At 41.2% G+C, this 7,236-nt stretch overlaps 1 non-coding gene across 1 annotated transcript; it reads right to left on the minus strand.

Moving 5' to 3' along the window:
- Positions 1–1,544: 1,544 nt before the first annotated feature.
- Positions 1,545–1,651, minus strand: LOC128585075 (U6 spliceosomal RNA). The gene has a single exon (XR_008379823.1). It is a non-coding gene; the product is annotated as a U6 spliceosomal RNA (small nuclear RNA).
- Between the last annotated feature and the right edge of the window lie 5,585 nt (positions 1,652–7,236).

A 7,236-nucleotide genomic window follows, 5' to 3' on the forward strand; every position in this document is an offset into this window, starting at 1 on the left:
ATTTAGATTTTTTTTAAAAGAGGGGAGATAAGAGCTGGAGAAGATTTGATTCAACAGAAGGTAAATTAGGATAGAGGAATTGGGAGCTATGTAGGCTAGATTTGGGGGAAGGATTTTTGAGAGGAAGTTGAGAGAACAAAATGGATTATTTTCCTTTTAAAGACTAGCACAGAGTGTAGCAGAAATAGGGGAAAATGGTGTTTTCTTGTACATAAGAATATTTTCTCACTATGACATCTTCTGAGACAGGGGTCAGTACATTTTTCCTGTAAAGGGCCAGGTAGTAAATATTGTCAGCTTTGAGTTGGCCATCAAGCATGTCACAACTGCTCATCTCTGCCGTTGTTGCTCCAGAGCAGCCATGACAGTATGTAAACAAATGCAGCTGTGTTTCAATAAAACTTTATTTAAAAAAAAAAAAACCTGCATGATTCAGAAAAACAGGTTTGGCCTGTGATTCACAGCTTGCCAAACCCTGTTCTGTAAGACCAGTGATATTTAAATACCTATTATTTTTCCCTGACAGATGCTCTTTCTTTCAATCTGTATTTTGCGTAGGTAGCGCCACACGGCACATTAGCTACATTCATGTTAGAGCAAAAATACAGTGAGTTCTTCCATTGGCTGTTTCAGAGGAAGTTGGGGCCACAGCACAGGAACCTGGCTACCAAAACATTCTAAAATTGTATTTGCAATTTGTGTCTGTGATTTCCTACAGTGATCTGAAGGGAAAACTTTACAAGGAGAGAGGATTTGTCCTCAGGGTAAAAATGGAAGTGAAGACCTGGTACCCTGTGGCTTCTGGGCGCAACTTGCATGAACAAACAGTTTAGGGGACAGAAAGGCAGGGACAGATAAACACAGAAAACTAAAGTGGCCTAAGGAAGAGCAGAAGAGGGACTTGGGCAAGCTGGTCTGGCCTGCCTCCCCAAAAATCCATGTGCTTTCCTTCTTTCCTGTCTATAATACACCTCCTTCCTGCACTACTAGGGCAGGTCCCAGGGAACAGGTGACAAGGTATGAATTCTATCCTTAAGGAGCTAGGATCTCACATGGGGTGAGAAGAGCCCACTGTGGGAGAAGGAAAGAATCCTTGGCAGCTGGTGAGGATTGAGGCTCCGTGGAGAGGAAAGTCAACATTGTGCTGATCTTAGATCAGGTAAAAGAGATCTAAATTGCCTGGTGTTGCCCATTTTTGCATCAACATAAATATCTTGAGCCACTGAACACACAAGAGGCAGGAAGGAAAAGCCAGTCTCTGCCCAAGGACATATTTATAATCTGGGGGGAAGATAGCCCTGGCCTTCCAGCTGCTTCATGTGAGCTGAGTCTGGGTGGCTTGTTCTCAGCCATTTGCTTGCAGAAACTCAGGCATCAATGGTGACAAGAAACCATAATTTCCTCCAAGACTAATGTATCAACCATCTGAACAAATGCTTATTGTATGTGCTGCTAAACATCCCCATATTTAGAAATGTCTAGTTGGTTAGCTGACTTTTTTCTTTTTTTTTTTTTTGGCTTATAGATTTATTTTTATTTCTGCTAAAAATATGGAACGCTTCACGAATTTGCGTGTCATCCTTGCGCAGGGGCCATGCTAATCTTCTCTGTATCATTCCAATTTTAGTATATGTGCTGCTGAAGCGAGCATTAGCTGACTTTTTTCTTATTCAGCTTTATAATGGCACCCTTATAAACAAGCTTAGATGGGATTATTTCTATGTAAGTAAAATTAAGTATATTATTTGCCAAAGGCTTTCTAAAAACTGCTGTTCCATATTTAAATGAAGGTATGTCTCTTAGGAGGTAGACATGGCCGTGCCGGTGCCATCTTTTCTCACCCTGGTCTCCAGCCTGCAACCAGGCTAACGGAAAGAACTTTCTGTTTGTGATGAATGATTATGGCAGAGAACATGGACTTTTTTCTTGGTTTGTGTCTACTCTATTATAATGCTTTTCCTAAACAGCATGGCCCTGTTTTGTGCTTCCCAGTGGATATTCTGCTATTGCAGAAAATTCCCAAACATCAGACTTACTAAAGCCTTCTACAGCTCTTAAAATCAAGGGATGCTTCACAGGAGACTTCTAACATGTGTCAACCTAAGACATATTTCATTTAAATGTCGCAGAGTTTTGTGATACTAGAAAAGAGCAGAACAAAGAACAATTCTGCACTCATATTGAACTGCTGGGGATGGCTGTGATATCCAGGAAGGGATTACCATACAATTTGTATCTTATTGCTTTCTTTTCCTATATCTAGTCATTACAAACCAACTTATTATTATGGTCACCTGTGTTGCCCTGCTTTCTATATCTTATCAGCCAGGGGCTGGTGGCAAGTTGTAAACCAGAGAAGCTAGTTAACTGCGATTTCCAGGAGGCTCAGCCCTTTGGATTTTAAGGCGTGTGAGCTCTAGTTTCATCTTCCTGAGAGTGTTGGCTTTGCTGTACGATTTTTCCACCCCTCTGCGCCCACCTTCTGGTGCACACAAACCTCTTGGAGAGGAGAATGACTTTCAGATCACTCAGGGTGGATAGAAGTCAAATTTCCATCCATTGTTGTACTCTAAGACTCAATGTCTATTCAACAAAAACTGCTTTTATGCTCAGACCAGAACTACTTATCATTCCAGTATATCACAAGAAGGGCCCTGTGTCAAATATGTTTGAAAAATGCTCATAGCATATCTGATTCCTGTGTCAAAGGCACAGGGAATGGATAATGTGTGCAAGGCTCTGAGAGTGCTATCATTAAGAAATGTTTATGACATTGTTTGATTTAATATTTGTTAAGCCTATTTGTTGTGGAGTCCTTTATTCTAATAAGACATTAAATCTTGCAGAACACATTTTAGAGAAAAACAGCTTTAAACTCCATTTCACTATATCCATCTAGATCTTTCATCTTTAGCATGTGTAGCCTGCCCTATAAAAAATATTCCCCTTCTATGGACTATCTTTTTTAGTTTCTATCATGTTAAAGTACTAGAAAGGGCTTGCTGTGCCCTGGAAAAGCACTGAATGTGGAGTCTAAAATGAGTTGAATCCCTCTTTCTCTGGCTATGTGACCTCCAACAAATAGCTTTACTTTCTGTCGGCGTCCATTTCTTTACTTATAACTTCAGCATCCTAATCTTCACTCTTGCCTATATCGTTTTTGCTATAAGAATCCACAGGAATCATAGATAAGCAAAGCATGTCATCCACTCTCTGAGATAGTGTAAATGTCCAAAATTATTATTACATCATTATTAATGATAGTGACAATGAAACTAAGTCATTTTCCTTAAGGAGGAATGCCCTATGCCATTCTGACATATAGCAACTCATTGCTACCCCTAAGAAAAGTTTTGAGAACTGCTGATATGTAAAAGTGGGTAAGGTTCTAATAACAAACAACGCTGAATAAGCTAATAATAATAAACTTTGATGAAACCATAACTCCCCGCATAAACAAATATACAACAGTTCCTGATGCCCCTCCATTGGTATGCAACTGTATTTTAACTATCACATTTACATTAGTGTTAAAAGTTCCCAAAAGGGAGTAAAAACTGACTATATTGGGTTGAGCATTAAGAATTATGGCTACGGGGCCTTGGTGTGTGTGACACTTTATGGGGGCAAGACATGATTGCAAGAGGGACTTTACCTAACAATTGCAATCAGTGTAACCTGGCTTATTGTACCCTCAATGAATCCCCAACAATAAAAAAAAAAAAAAAGAATTATGGCTAAAAATCAGAACCAGAAATTAGCAAGTTTTAAAAGAAAGGGAGACGTGAGGTGTAACCCTGGGGCGCGTTAGGGAAATCTAAACTCTAGGGAGAAAGAGCTCTCTGTTAGTCCAGGGACAGGAGAAAAGGTGCGGCAGGGACCAAGTGCCTGGTGTGGCCATCGCTGAGCTGCTGCTGACATAGTAGGGCTGGACCGTCGGGTGCAGAGTCCTCTCCTGCTTGACCTGAAGCCAGGAGCCCTGTAAGAACAGGCAAGAACCAGTCTTTCATGAGACCTGGCAGAGATTTGTCCTTTTGGCCCAGAATGAGGAAGGCAGATAGAACTGGAGGTCAAAAACTTAGAGCTGAGCCAGAGAAATACTAGTTTTTCACTGATAGGTTTATATGAGTGTGTCCTTCTTGTCTGACAGGCTGGTGGCCAGGAAAACATCTGTTATATATTTTAATAGGGGCCTTCTGAACACATGATGCTGTAACCTCAAGGAGTGATGTAAACAGTGGGGAAATTTCGAGATCACAGCCAGCCAGAAAGTAAACGTGACATTGGCCCTTTAAGGCTTTGTCCTTCTGACCATTCCAGGTTCCTAAATCTGCCTGCCAAGTGGGCTGGGAGCCAAAATGTTTCTTAACTTTGCATTTATTTCGGGGTGTTAATCTCATAGGCAACCAACCTCTATTTAATAAACTCCCACTCTCCACGCACCCTCCTGCAGGACGCCTGTGCATGTTGCCCCAAAGGCTCAGTGCCCATGTGCCTGCCCTGTCTTTCCTGTCTGGGGAGGGTGTTGACACAGGATTGCCAGGGCATCAGGCAGCTGTCATCAGCCCCAAGCCGCAGATGGCACCTCGATTATTCATCCCCATCCCAAGACTCCTGCCTCAGCCCCTAGCAATTTACCTGCCTCTCACTTTGGGCCACAGGGACCAGCAAGAAGGCAGGCAGATGGACTCAAGAGCCTTTAGCTCCGCTACCAAGTAAGGAAAGAGTGGGCTTCCCTTGTCTTTTCTTCAGCCCCATTTTTAATCACTAATCACGGAAGGTAATGAGAAAGTGCTTGAATTACAAAGATTCCCATTTATTACTCTGGCTGCCCCTCTACAAAGCGTCTCTTTTCCCCCTTGGCAAGAACAGATCACTATTGACACTTTTAGAAGGCCCTGGGCCCCTCTCAATTATTGGCCTAATCTCTGCCTGCTCTGAAAGCAGAATTCTTTTCTAACTAGATTTTTTAGAAAGTTAAGAGGCTACCCTTTGCTTTATTCATTGGAATGACTTCACCGGCTAATGTATTCTCCTGTCAGTATATTTCATGGGTTCAGCAACATCTGCAGGATGTGGAAAGAACAGAAACAAACCAGATGTTTCAAAAAGGTAGCTCCACTAAGCCTCCTTAACATAATTATTGCAATATCACATCCGCATTTTATTGTACCTCTTCTATATTTATATGCTGTTAACTTTGCCTGTAGAAATCCAAACCAGTGGATCTGAGTTCCTTCTAAACAGATTTGCAATCTTTAAAAACAATTTTGACATATATTCTCCATTAAATCCAAATTTCCTTGATCAAATTTTAGAGGGGGGGAAATAGATTAAGGAAATGTAGATATTTATCTCTTGGCCTTCAACATTTACACTCATTTAGTTAATTAGCACTTAATTACACTGTCAAAGGGGAAAATTTTACCACGGACAGACCGGTCCCCACCCCTCAGGCCCTGGCTTCTTTAGAGAGGCAGACCTTTGCTTGGAGCCAGCTCATTCCTCCGCGAAACATTTGTAATGATTACTTGACAAGGAGTGCAGATACAAAATTGTGCAACTGAGAGCCATCACTCACCACAGCCCCGCTGGAGTCCTCAAGCTGGAGCAACAGTGCCCCCCAAAGCAAGCGGCAAGAAGCACCTTGTAAGCAAATACCGGGCTGCCCGAATTGCTATTTTCTGCTTCACAAGCCGAGGAGCTATTTTGAGAGTTGCTGGCTGAAAAGTGGGCTCTATTACAACCAGACCAGCATTCCAACCAAGCTGGGGAGACTCAGCTGGAAACAGAGAATGTTTCCACCTTTTTAACTGAGACGCCAGGAATTCTCGAAGGAGGAGGTGGTGGTGGGAGAGCAAGAGAGACGTGGTAGAAAATTGGAAAATTTTAGAAGTTTGCCAAATGCGAGAGAACAAAGTCTAGCTAGATTAATGCATAAATCTTATTAACCAAAATGCAACAGAGTGGAGTTTCTTCATCTGTTAACAAAGGGCAATATTTTGGGGGCTTACAGGTTTCCTGCCAAGTAGAAAACCTCATTAAAGCAGTTGGAGAATAACAGTACTCTAATTAGTTTAATTATGGTATGATGAATTATCAACCCAATTTTTAAAAACAATATGTAATTAACATTTTTTTTTAAGTCAAAGACTCTGTTTTCCAAAACAGGAAATGAAGCATAGCACCCTTAATTTCATCGTTAGGGCAAGATCCCAGCCACTGGGATGCAGTGGTATAATGAGCATGTGATGAAACCAACAATCCCCATTGCTCTAGCAATTCCCTTTGTGCATTGACCAGACGTCCTTTTGGCTCAAAGAGTGGAAAGTGCATTAAGCTGCAGACTGACCCAAATTTTGTTTTTCAAGTTCTAAGTACTGTTTTCTATTTTTCCTTCTATCCTGGAATAGGGTCACCCTATAAAAGATGAAATATGACATTCTTAAAAGACAGTGAACTGATGATGTCATATTAGTATACTTGGGTTTTATACTGCTCTTGGGGGTATTGCAAGGGAAAAAAAACGATGTGGTATTGGAAATGGGAGTATAAACCAGGAAGACTAAAATCTAAACTTTTACAATCAAGCCATGTTGTAATCAACAGAAACATCATAAACACCCATGAGAAGGCAACATATTAGGTACCCGAGAGTCAGGACTGGTGTACAAACAGTATGAAAAGCAATACCCTTCCTGTTCCCACCAATTAAAAAAAAGAAAAAAACACCCACAATGAGGCCCCCACCCATTATTCTCCTATCAGAATAGCTAGAATGAAAAAGACTGGTAGTATCAAATGTTTATCAGGATGGTAAGAAGTTAGAATTTTCTTGCATTTTTTGTGGAAGTGAAAACTGGTACAACCACTTCGGAAAACTGTTTAATGGTATCTACTATTTAAATCCTTAGACCTAGCAATTCCATTCCTAGCTGTATATCCACACTGAATGAGTGCACACACATTGGAAGGCCTGTACAAGTGTGTTTATAGCAGCTTTATTACTAACAGACTGAAATTGGAATCAACCCAAAGTCCACCATTAGTAGGAGGAGTAAATTGTGACACATGCATACAATGGAATGCACGTAGCCGTATTTCCCAAAGACAGAACGGTACATACTATGTGATTTCACTTACATCCTGCTCAAAACTAGGCAAAATGAATCTGTGGTGATGGAAGACGTCATGATGGTAATGGAGCGATGGCGAGGAAAGGCCTGGGAGAGACCT

This window comes from Nycticebus coucang, chromosome 4 (assembly GCF_027406575.1).
Source record: "Nycticebus coucang isolate mNycCou1 chromosome 4, mNycCou1.pri, whole genome shotgun sequence".
Classification (NCBI taxonomy): domain Eukaryota; kingdom Metazoa; phylum Chordata; class Mammalia; order Primates; family Lorisidae; genus Nycticebus; species Nycticebus coucang.